Source organism: Notamacropus eugenii, chromosome 5 (assembly GCF_028372415.1).
Source record: "Notamacropus eugenii isolate mMacEug1 chromosome 5, mMacEug1.pri_v2, whole genome shotgun sequence".
Classification (NCBI taxonomy): domain Eukaryota; kingdom Metazoa; phylum Chordata; class Mammalia; order Diprotodontia; family Macropodidae; genus Notamacropus; species Notamacropus eugenii.
The window spans coordinates 20,203,831-20,217,000 of NC_092876.1; the positions used below are offsets into that span (position 1 = coordinate 20,203,831).

Consider the following 13,170-nt stretch of genomic DNA (forward strand, 5'->3'; position numbering starts at 1 on the left):
ATTGGGGAATGGCTGAATAAATTATGGTATATGAATGTAATGGAGTACTATTGTGCTATAAGAAATGATGAACAAGAAGACTTCAGAGAGGCCTGGAAGGACTTATATGACCTGATGCTGAGTGAAAGGAGCAGAACCAGGAGAACTTTGTGCACAGCAACGACCACAGTGTCCGAGAGTTTTTTCTGGTAGACTTGGAATTTCGTAATAATGCAAGAACTTCTTAAAAAAAAAAAAATCCCAGTGGTGGTTCTCTAAGGCAAAATGCCTTCCACACTCAGAGAAAGAAATATGGAAGTCATTCGCAAAATGTAGCAGATCATGTTTGTGTGTGTGTGTGTGTTTTTGTGTGTCATGTTTTGATTTGTTATATGATTTCTTCCATTTATTTTAGTCCAACTACATAGCATGACTATAGTGAAAATGTACTCAATAGGAAAGTATATGTAGAACCTATACAGAACTGTATGCAGTCGGGAGGGAGGGGGGTAGTAGGGGGCAGGTGTGGGGGGGATAAAATCTCAATTGTATGGCAGTGATTGTTAAACATTAAAAAATAATAATAAAAAAATAAATTTAAAAAGAAACAAAAAACAAAAAAAAACATTAGAGAGCATAGAATGAGTGAAGTTTTTCTTAAAATGAAAAGAAGTATATCTAAAATTATAAACAAGCACTGTATGTAAGGGGGATAAGTTAGAAGCATTCCCAGTAAGATCAAGGGTAAAAAAGGATGCCCACTATCACCACTATTGTCTGGTATTGTACTAGAAATGTTAGCTTTAGCAATAAGAGGAGAAAAATGAATTGAAGGAGTTAGAATAGGCAGTGAGGAAACAAAGCTATCACTTTTTTCAGGTGATATGATATAGTTAGAGAATCAACTGAAAACTGACTTGAAACAATTAACAACTTAAACTGATTTGCAGGATATTAAATAAACCCACATAAATCATCAGCATTTCTATATGTCACTAATAAAGCTTAGCAGCAAGAGATAGAGAAATTCCATTTGAAATGAGTGTAATCAATGTAAAATATTTGGGAGTCTACTTCCCAAGACAAACCCAGAACTATACGAACACAGTTACAAAACACTTTTTACACCAAGTGAGATCTAAATAATTGGAAAAATGTCTGTTGCTCACAGGTAGGCTAACCTAATAATCAAATAAAATTGACAATTTACTTTAATTTACTGATAATTCAGTTGGAAAAGTCAGCCACTTGAGTTGTGGTTAGACTGGGTACTTCCTGAAACAAGTTGAATGTACTCCATTTGGAATATGACTATTGGAGGCTTACAGTATGTTTCAGCACTTAACAACTTTTAAAATTAGGATTCTAACAGAATAGGACCTGTGTGTATGTAACAGCAGGCAAAGTAGAATCTTTGCTGTTTTTTTGGCTTGAGTTTTAAACAATCAGATATGTGCATGTATGGCGTAGCGAATCAGACATGGACATGTGGGTTCTAGCCACTCACATGCTGAGTAGAAGTGTATATAGAGAGCTGATGTTGAGAAAGCAAACCTGAGGAGAGCCAGCCTTGAAGGAACGAGCCAGTGTAGTGAAGAAGAGAATGGAGAGGAGACCTCTGAGCAGGGAGGAGACCTTTGGGCTGACCGAGGAAGCCTCTGATGGCAGAGACTTGGTGAAGAAACTTCCAAACTTTGAAAGGGAATAGAGCTGTAGGGCAGAAGCATGCCCATGAGGATAACCCTCTTTTGAGAGCTGTTAAAGTCAACTGAACTGTTAACACAGAACCTGTGGCCTTTGGAGGTGAATTGAGATGACAGTGCTGGTGGTGTGTGTGAGTATTATTGTCCTGTTCAGCCTTGTTTTCCCAGAGACAGATGCTGCCTGAGGCATGATGGCTTACCTGTACTCTAGCTGACTAGGCTTCAGAGACCAAGAACTGGTCTTTGAGAGGTCACCTTCATACCATGATTCCTGCTTCACTCAACCCTCTAGAGCCCCCCTCCTCCTTCCACTTCAGAGGCCCTGTCTCCTGTTTGGAGAGAGCTCACCTCAACCTGCACAACTTGTATCCTGTGACTGCTGCTCTCTTGTCACCCACTCACCTCTAAAATGCCTTTCCTCCTTTACCTCTGCGAAGGACACTCACCCCTTTGGCACTCATATTCCCCAAACCTGACCTCTGAGGCTTTCATATAGAAAGTGGGTAATGGTTTTTAAAAGAATTTTTGGGAAACCGTAACTGACTCCATTGGATGCTATACCAGAAGTTCTGAGGTCAGTATCTTCAGTGTCCCCTTCAGTACCTTTCTTCCCCCAATCTCTTTGAGAAAACTCAGGATCCACTTTCTGTCCTGTTAATTCTGTCTAAAAAGGCACAATGGGCTTAGCAAATGACTGGTCTAAGTAGGTATGGTAAAAGGCCTTTGTAACAGACCTTCCTAAATCTAACTCTAAATTCACATTTTGCTTCTTTTCCTAAAAATATTCCTTTCCCTCTCTCTGTCCCCTAACCTGATGTTACCCAAAACTTCTTGGTAAGCTTGTCTACAAGACCTTGGGTACTACATCAAAGGATGGGTCATGTACCTCAGCAGAGCCTGTCTCTATGTCCTCCTTGGAACTGGGAGACAGACATGTCTAGGAGGGAGTGTGTCACGGTCTTGAGTAGATACAATAACCACAGTGGACTGTCTCTGGGTAACCTGCACTTCTTTTTTCTGACTGTCTATAGCAAGGACCCTGAGAATTCTCACAAAAGGATCAAATGAGATAATTACATGGCTCCTGACACATAGCACACACCATGTAACCAGCCCCTCAATCCTTTCCAATCTTCTTGCACCTTGGTCCTCTTCTCTCTGACCCAGGGACACTGGACTCCTGGCTGATCCTTGAACAAGACCTTCCATCCCCTGACCCTGTGCATTCCCAATGGCTGTCTCTCATACTTGGAATGTCTCCCCCCTCACTTAGGCTTTCTAGCTGCCTTCACATCTCAGGTAAGATCTCACTTCCTGAAAACCACCTGTGGCTGCTGCTACCTGCTCTCTCATAGCAGCTCTCCTCTATACCGTACAGAGCTCATTTGCACACAAGTGCTGACATATTTGCTCCCAATTTGACTGAGCTCATGGAGAGCAGGGACTTATTTTTTAAAACTTCCTTTGCACAACCAGTACATTAGCATGGTGCTTGGCACAGAGGAGCCACTTTCTAAATGCTTATTGACTTGACCTAAGAAATGGCAATTGGGAAGGATTCTGGGAGACCTGAGAAGACTTGTGTGACCTGAGGCAGGAGGACATGAGCAGAACCAGGAGGACAATTTCAGTTCTACTGACAGCAGTGCAAAGGACGATACCTACTGGGATAGAGTTTCCTTGGCTCTCTTGAATTCCCCCTTTATGTCTGTGGATGGACTGCACTCCCATAATACCTTGGGGTCATGACAGTGAACCTGGACAAGTAGCTGGGGCAGCCTCCAGAGTCAGGACTTGGAGGGAGACCTGATCCTGGTAAGTCTGGAGGATGCTCAGCAAGATGTCAGAGGGGAAGGTGAGGCCCAATGGAAAGGGGACCCAGCAGAAGTGGGGTGTAGGGTGGTTCCCTCCTGCAGACCTACCTGACAGCTATATGTACAGAGCTGGCACCCAGAAGACAGAGAGATCATAGCTCTGAGGGAAGAAGGCACAAAGATTTGAGCTCCAAGGGTTTGTGCTCCTTTCCAGTCAACACAGGGAGGGTCTTCCTCATCCCTAGAGTCCTGCCCTTTCAGAAGGGAATTATGATCTGCCAGTCTGTGCCTCATAATGAAATTAATTACTTGAATACCTGATTAATGGCACTTTGTCTCTGGCTGGCTGTTTCTGTCACTCTCAGGATAGACAGTGGTTCAGTAAAATCCGCTTAATACCTCAGTCTTCTGCTAGAACTTCTCTACCCTCCAGTACACCTGAAAATGCATGTTCTTCCAGAACAGTCTTTTTTCTCTACCTTTACAGATGGTTTGTGATTTCCCTCAGTGTGCACAACCATGTCTGAGTACAGATATACATATGTATGTGTATGTGTGTGTGTGTGTGTGTGTGTGTGTGTGTGTGTGTGAGAGAGAGAGAGAGAGCTGGCAAGAAGCAATGAGAAGCAAACCCACTGCCCATTGGCCTTAGACACCTGAGTCCTGGGTTCAGATCCTGTCCCTACCACTTATCACTGCAGTTACTGGAATCAAGTCATGGTCACTGTATGTGCCCCAACAAGGGTGGACAAAAAGACCCTCTAGGAACCCTCTCCTGTGACAAGCTTTGCTAATTTAGTATTTCTTCAGCCAGGTTTCATTCATATTCACTGTGGTTCACCCCTGGGGCCCCAGCAGGACTGGGTTCAAAATGACAGAGCCTTCATCTGAATCCCTGCAGAGGAAAGTGCATGGAATCAGGAAGACCTGAGTTCCAGTAGGTCTTCAGACACTGGCTGTCAGTGTGACCCTGGATAAGTCACTTTGTCTCATTTTCCCCTTCTGTAAATGGGATGGTGAGAGGGTATAGGAAGAAAGTCTCAGAAAAAGGGAGGGGAAAATGGAATTCCAGAATCTGCGAGTTGGTGGGTAGGGGTGAGTGAGTAACAAATGCTAATCCAAGAGAATGGAGGAAAGATCTGAGGTGGGAGGAGGGGTCATTACCCAATTCCCACATGCCCATACCATCTGCATTCTGGGGCTCAGCAATCAAGAAGGCTTGGATTTTCAGGAAATAGTTACCAAAGGTCAGCACCTGTAGTTAGGTGGGCTAATGGGGGCAGATCTGCACTCTAAGCATAGAATCTATAGCAGTTACTGCACATCCTGGCATGGAATCGTGAGAGCTGAATAAATAGCTTTTCATTCATTCATCAGGGGATGTAAGAGGGATCGACAACGAAGTTCTGGATCCCAGTCTTTAAAGAGGTAGCCATAGATTCCATGGCTCTGACGACCCCAATCCCTGCACTTAGAAATAAGGCTGGACTGAGGCAGACAAGGGTCACATAACCAAGGTTTCTAGGTTCTTAGATTAAGAAAGAACCTCAGAGATCACCAACTTCCATGCCCCCATCAGCCGATAAGGCTGAACAGGCCAGTCAATCAATAAATATTAATTAAGCAGTGAACTGAGTGCCTGGTCTGGAATCAGGAAGACCTAACTTCAAATCCAACCTCAGACACTGGCTGTGTGACCCTGGATAAGTCACTTAACTCTATTTACCTGGTTTGTGGTTTGTGACATGAGCTTTAGGAGATGGGAAATCACTCTAGTATTTTCTTCAAGAATACCCAAGACAAGTCCCAAAGAGGCAGACATGACTGAAAGTCTGTAAAATGATAAAAAAATAAATCCAACATCTTCTATGTGCCTGGCCCTGTGTAAAGGCCAACAAGGCTTCTTGGACCAATTTTTGAGAACAGACCAGTGCTGGGAGGAGGGTAGGAGGGTATGATTTTATGTTTGTTCATTTAAGGATGACATGAGAGAATGACTAGGACAGGGACTGTCCCTGAGACAAGTGCAGAGATTGACTGGAAAATAAAAAGACCTTACAGCAATGTGTGGAAAACAAAAGAAGGAATTCTGTTTCCACAGGAGTAAACCTCCTCCCAGCTCTGGATGATCTCAGCTAATCAGGGTTGTGACATAGCAGAAACAGGCTCCTGATCAGTAAAAGGTAAGAAACTTGTTCCCAAACTTGATGAGCTGTTTGAGGGGAAGCCTGTCAGAGAGAACATGAAGTGAGGTGTTCAGGCTTCTTCTAGCCAGTGAATCCAGGGCAGGGGATTTGAATTTAGAACAGTATCAAAGGACTTGCATTGGTCTACATAATTGTAGTAGCCATCCCTTATGAGCTAATGAATGTGAAAGTTAATAAAAATCTTTCCTTATTTCACACATATATTCTTTTGTTTAAAGTGAGCATGTTTCTCACAAATATAATTAACCTGGGAAGATTGGAGCAGGGGAGAGAGTTCATGGTTGGATTAGGATTCATTCATGTCCCCAAAATGTGTTTGAAACATTCTCTCAATGGAACCTGGGCCCCAGCAGGGCTGGGGTGCTGTTCAAGGAAAGTATCAGGGAATAAGGAAACTGAACAAGGACAGAGATGGTTTCACAGGCTAGAGTGCACCTTTCAAGTGGCCAGCTCTCAAAGGACCCTGACCTAGAGCTAGGAGGGGTCTCAAAGATCCAGGCCCTCATTTTGCCTGTTGGAACAGGGCTCAGAATTATCAATGACTGTGTCACAGGGGCATTAAGGAACAGTCAGGATTCAAACCTGCACCATACATTTACAAACAGTAGGAATTCAAAGATCATTTTGTGACATGCTTCCAACACTAAACATTGCTGAGTTATTATTGTTTGTTGTTTTTCTGAGCTGATCTCCAAATCACAGAAATGCAAGTATGTATGAAACCTAGAAGGGGCTTAGTTTGAGGTCACCAAGTCCAGCCCCCTCATTTTACAGAAGAGAACACTGAGGCTCAGTGAGTTACCAGACAAGGCTAAGTGGAGAGAACCTGGAGTCAGAGAAGAGAGAATGCTCCCTCTGTTATTTCCTTCCTAAGACTCTAGGAAAGTGACTGCACCTATCACCCTCAGCTTACCTATCTGTTAAATGGGAATAACAGCCCCTACCTGCCAGGATTGTTGTGAGGATATCAGGAGATTATACCTGGAAAGCACTGCATGAGTGCTAGAGTATAGTCATGGAACCTGGGGCTGTTACATTCAAACTCAGGTCCTGATTCCAAATACAGAGCTTTTCCCCACCTCTACCCAGCAGACTTCCAGCATGAGGAAGGGGTCAGTGTTAATGGAGAGGTCTTTCTTGGGAGGAAAGGAGAAGGATTCTTGGGGAGGAGGGAGAGGAGACTAAAAGGATTTTGAAAAATGCTTCATTTCCTGTCCCAAGGTGGTTTCTCTCCCAAAGGAAGGGAGAGGGAGGGCAGACAGCTCTGGTTCTATATGGACCAGGGTTTCAGACAGATTGGGGGGGACACCTGAGACCCAGACTTACTCTAGCCAAAGATTCCTTGTCCTTTGATGTCTTCTACATCTGGCTACAGTGTTCAATGAAGACAGAGTGGGACTGCTCCCTGGATTCTGCCCTTCAACCTTCCATAACTACCAATATTGATATTTCTTCTCCTTCTGCCCCTTTGCCTTCCTAGCCAGGGAAGGTGAATCTTGGTTTCACCCTGCCCTTCCTCCTTCCAGCCCAGGTGTGTGGGGGTGAGATGAGGGGAGGGTAGAATGTCCAAACCAACTTTTCCCCAGGCTGGATTCGTTGTGACCTGGGGTCAGTGCTGCCACCGCCTTCCCCAATAATGCAGAGGTGTCTCCAAGCAAAGATCCCTTCTTCCTTTGAGTTGGGGGCTCTGATCCCAGACTTGCCCCTGCCTCCCAGACTGAGTCAGATTTAGGACTCCCCAGAGATTTTAGTTATTCTTTATGCCTGAGGGGAGGAGACAAAGACTTTTAGCCTGCCTCAAGTCTCTCCCCATTCCAGTCCAGCCCCAAAAGGCAAGTCTTTTCATGTCCTCCCCTCTCTCACTCAGTAAACTCCAGTGGCTCCCTATTGCTTCCAGGAACAAATATAAAATGCTGAGTTTGTCATCCAAAGCCCTGCATAGCTTGGCCTTCTCTCACCTTAACAGTCTTCTTACACCTTCCTCCCTGTAGGGAGGTGGTACAGTGGATAAAGTAGGAGTCAGGAGGACCTGAGTTCACATCTCCTCAGACACTTGAGACTCACTAGCTGTGTGACCTTGGGCAAGTCACTTAACCCCAACTGCCTCATCCTATGTCATCTCCAGTCATCCTGACGTATATCTGGTCACTGGATTCAGAGGGCTGTGGAGGAGAAGTGAGGCTGGTGACCTGCACGGCCCTCCCTCACTCAGAACAAAGTCAAGTGCAAGTCATATCATTATTTCTCTGATGGCATGGTCTTTTTCGGGAACAAAGAACAAACATACTTATTACACCTTTCTTCCCACATATCCTTCTCCTTCCAGTGACACTGGTCTCCTGGAGGTTTCACTTATAAGACTGTCCAGCTCACAGACCTCAGAGAATTCACAGTGGAGAGAAGCCTTGTGCATGTAATCCATGTGGAAAGGCTTTCACACAGTTACACTCTAGCTCAATATCAGAGAATCCACAGTGAAGAGAACCGTTAGAGATGTTGTCATTGTAGAAAGGCTTTCATACAGAACTTCAGGCTTGTTAAACATCAGAAAATCCATGGTCAAGCAAAGCTTTCTAGATATTATCAATGTGTAAAGGCTTTCATACTCACCTCCAGCCTTGCTTTACATCAGACATTTCATACTAGGAAGAAACCCTAGGAACTTCATTCACCTTGGGTTGTAATTACTGTGCTCATGTGACCATAATCCTTAACAGTGTTGGTTCACATGCCTGGTACTAGAGAGAGATTCTGACTGTGAAGCACGCCGTTGAACATGGAATTGTCAGTCTGTAGTTCTTTCTCTGGATGAGGACAGCATTTTCCATGAAGAAGCATTTCCAGTTGTCTTGGATCATTGCATTCCTGGGAATGGCTCAGTCTAATGAAGTTGGTCAATGCATTTTACAGTATTATTACTTTTCCTATGTACAGTGTTCTCCTGGTTCTGTTCACTTCATTCACATCATTTCATTCCAGCTTTTCCAGATTTTTCTAAAGTCTGCCTGCTCATCATTTCTTATGGAACCATGGTATTCTGTTACATTCATATACCAGAAACTTTTCAGTCATTCACCAATTTTTCACACACTTCTTTCAGTTAAAGTGGCAAGGTTTATTATAATGCCAATAGAAGAGGGCTGGATTCATAGTTATCTAGCCCCTTAATGGGATTTAAACAGTGATACTTATATAGGAAAAGGGAACTGTGAAATCTGGATAGGATTAAGGATGGTAAATAGCCTGGGCTGGCTCAGGTAAAACAGGGGTCTGGGAGGGTGTAAGACCTACTGAGTATCTAGGTGGGCTAGGTTGGATTGGGCCAGATGCCAGGGACTGGATTGCTGAAATGCTTGGGAAAATTCAGGGTCCAGGTCCAACAACACCATTATTTCCCACTGCCAAAGTACGATCCAAAATCTCTTGGGTCTGGCCTTCTTAAACTTCTTCCTGCTAGCCAGGGCCATAGAGATATCTCTGCTTTGAGGGGGTCACAGGGAGAAGGCTGACTGTAACCACACACAGTCTTCTTCTGGAGGAAGATTGGGCATGGGTTGGTACCCACTGTTTGCTAAGAATGGTAGGTCAGTTGCCTGGAGTCTGGAAGACACACATCTCATAAGCTAGACTCAGAAGCCAGTTCAATAGGAAGGGATAAATGCATGGAAAATTAAAAGTGATGTCAGAGTTGGGGAAAACAAAGAAAGAAAATGAGAGCCCCATTACATTCATTCACATGTGACATACAGGGTTTTCTGATCTTGTTACTTCCCCAGACTTCCACTCTGATTCCACTTGCCTTAAGAGGATGAGATGCTGTTGGGAAGCAACAACAGTTTTGCAGATAGAAATTTTAGAAGTTTTTTTTATAATAAAAGACTTGGGAGGATAGAAGAAAATTGATTGCTCTGAAATTCGATTCCCCAAAGCAAACTGAAAATGTTCCTGGTTTAATTTCAGTAATTAATAGCAATACCTAATTACAAATTTGTTTAGGATGTAGAAAGGAATATAATTTTAGGCTGAAGAAATCAGAGTTCCAGTCCCCTTCTAAAAAATTCTTTAGAAGGACATTCCTGATAATGAGATTGCATTGGAAGCTGCCCAGGCTTGGCTGGAGACAGATTCTTCAGACTAGATAGCCCAATATTGGGAGTGGTCAGGTACAGTTGGGGCTGTGATTTGATAGAAGAGGTATTTCCTCTGTTCCCCAGGTAGGTGTGATATCAGCCACTATTGTATTATACCAGGATGAAGTGACCTAAGCCATTTACTCCAGACCCTTATTTTAATATAGTCTACCTCCCAGTGTGTTGACCACAGTTGATTGGCTCCTTTGTGAACACTTACACTTTGAATGGCACATAGCTCTCTACTCCCATGTCCTAAATCAAATCAGTTCTGCCCTGGTCCCCTTAGAGGGGCTAGTTCTAGACTGCAATTCCCATGCAGTGCAAGTCAAGGCAGCTTGAGAGAATTAAAAATGTGCCTCCCCCAATCTAGTTTTTCTTTCTTAGATTAAACTCTGTATATTTGGGGGGGGGGGTGACAAACTATAAATGAAAGTAGATGGACCCTTATAAAGAAAGGGTTATTCAAAACATTCCTAGAAAGAAAAGCAGACTGGAAGAAATTATTTGTTTCTTAAACCACTGAGGCAACCAAGTACAACCAAACTAGAGTATTGATCAAGAGAATTCTTTCTAAATATACAATATGGAGACCAAGGTGAAAGCAAAGATGAAAAAGAAGTGAAAGTGGGAGAAATAGACTTGAAAGATCATGAACTAATCGTTGTACCATCTTCGTGATGATTTGATGCTTTTCTGGAACTAAATTACAGAATGTAAAGAGGCAGAAATAAGAAGGAAAGAAACTCGTAGCTGGGAAATGGGATGGACCTTGATCAAGTCAGAGGGTGACAAGGAAAGGAAGGTTAATCCTGTAGCGTCCTAGAAATAAAAGGACCTACAGGAGAATGGATAAAAAGAAAAAGGAAAGGAGAGAAAATGGGAGAAAGAAAAGAGATGTCTTCCTTCAGTGTTTGAATGGGGTGCGACGACTAGCTTTATTTTTCTTTTAAATAGTATTATATTTTTCCCAAATGCTTCTGAAGTTGCAACAAATAAAGACTTTGTTTACTGTATTGTTCATTGTCTGTTCTCTTTTTTTGAAATAGTATTTTATTTTTTCAAATTACAGGTAAAAATACGTTTCACCATTCACTTTTTGTAATATTTTTTTGTTCCAAATTTTTTCTCCCTCTCTTCTTTCTACCTTCCCCAAGATACAAAACAATCTGATATAAGTTACACATGTACAAACATGTAAACATCTTCACTTTGGTCATGTTGGGAAAGAAGAAATAAAACAAAAGGGAAAAATCATTTTTTAAAAGTGAATGTAGTGTGCTTTGATCTGCATTCAGACTCCATAGTTCTCTCTCTAGATGTGGATAGCTTTTCCATCCTCAGTCTTTTTGGAATTCACTGAATAGGCATTCCCTCACTCAGAGAACCTGAAAAGGCCTTAGACTGAAATGGCCAGCATCTCCCATTGCATCCTGGGTCATCTGCAGTCGTGCAGATGATAAATATCTGGCCACTGAACTCAGATGACTGTGGAGGAGAAAGTGAAGCTGGTGACTTTGCACACCTCTCCCTCAGTCAAATCAAAGTCAACTGCAAATCATGTCATCATTTCCCTGATATGGTCCTCTTTGAAGATGGACAGATACAAGAACTCTAGAACATTGAGAATCAGGATTCAAGAGAATGAGTCAAGAGGCAGACTGATGGATATCAAGAATATAGGGAACTCTTTCTCTGAATGGTATCTCTAATCTGAACTCTGAACTCCATCTGAATGCCTTTCCTTTTTTCTGACAATGATCAGGTTTCTATCTCATATGAATTCTGAGATGGGAAATTGGAGAAGATTGTTGCCTGCAAATATCACCACCTGAAATATATTCATAAGGCTTCTCCCACATGTGGAAGCTCTTGTAACATATGTTAAGAATAGGAACTAAGTGCTTTGACATATTCATGACATTCATTAGGTTTGTCTCCAGTGATTTCCTAATATTTTGCAAAATCTGAGCTCAGTGGGAACTAATTCCATGTTGATTTCATTTGTAAGACTTCTCTTTAGTACCACTGAAAAAATAGGAGAAAAGGTAAACTACCTCATTTTAATAACAAATGACCTGGAAAATAGATTCAGGAGAGATCATTTAAGAATTGTCGTTCTACCTGAAAAACGTGATCAAAAAAAGAACTGGACAGGAACTTGTTAAAAAACCATCAAGGAAAAACTGCTCTGATGTCCTAGAACCAGAGGGTAAAATAGTCATTGAAAGAGTACACCAGTCTCCTCCCGAAACAGATCCCAATTTGAAAACACCAAAGAATATTGTAGCCAAATCCAGAACTCTCAGGTCAAAGAGAAAATACTGCAGGTCGTCAAAATGAAACAATTGAAATATCATGGAACCACAGTCAGGATTATGCAGAATTCTGTCAAAGACTTAAACAACAATGAAGTCCAATCCTGTAAAAAGTGTTTGAGAAAATAAGTGAAGCAGGGGGGAGGAGCCAAGATGGCGGAGTAGAAAGACACACATATGTTAGCTCTGAACCCACAGCCCATAAAATATCTGTAAAGAAGAACTCCCAACAAATTCTGGAGCAGCAGAAGCCACAGAACAACAGAGCAGACGAGATTTCTGTTCCAGAGAGCCCTGAAATCCTGACACAAAAGGTCCATCACGCACTGGATACGGAGCAGAGCCCAGCCCTGCCATGGCTGTGCTGCACCGAGAGGATCCCAGCGGGCTTCAGGGACAGAATCTCCAGCAGCCACACAGGTCCCTCCACCCACAGGTGACAAGGGTCAGTGAGAGAGTCTCTTTGGCTGGTCGAGAGGGAAGTGGGGTGTCCCCATAACTCCGTCTCCCTCGGGAGGCAGCAGCAGAGGCAGCAGTGGACAAGGGCTTCCCAAGCAGGCAGGAGCTCGGGTCCATTGTTGAAGGTCTCTGCATAAACCCCCTGAGGGAACTGAGCCCTGAGTGGCGGCCCTGCCCCCACCTGAGCACTTGAACATAATCTCACACTGAATAGCACCCCCAACCCAGCCCCACCCCTGCAGAAAGCCCTGAGGCTAGGAAGCAGCATTTGAATCTCAGACCCCAAGCGCTGGCTAGGCAGATCTGGAGGCCAGGTTGGTGTGGAAAGAAAACTCAGAAGTCAAGTCACTGGCTGGGAAATTGCCCAGAAAAGGGGGAAAAAAATAATACTATAGAAGGTTACTTTCTTGATGAACAGATAATTCCTCCCTTCCTTTCTGATGAGGAAGAACAATGCTTACCATCAGGGAAAGACACAGAAGTCAAGGCTTCTGTATCCCACACATCCAAAATAAGTATACCATGGGCTCAGGCCATGGAAGAGCTCAAAAAGGATTTTG

General features: G+C 43.2%; 1 protein-coding gene across 1 annotated transcript in view; it reads left to right on the forward strand.

Annotated features, from left to right (window-relative positions):
• Positions 1-516: 516 nt before the first annotated feature.
• Positions 517-13,170, forward strand: part of LOC140508332 (uncharacterized) — a 36,888-nt gene continuing 24,234 nt past the window's right edge. Inside the window, exons 1-2 of the mRNA XM_072616162.1 lie at positions 517-4,433; positions 5,598-5,679. The gene's annotated coding sequence lies outside the window, so the exon portion shown is untranslated. The remainder of the gene's footprint in view (positions 4,434-5,597; positions 5,680-13,170) is intronic.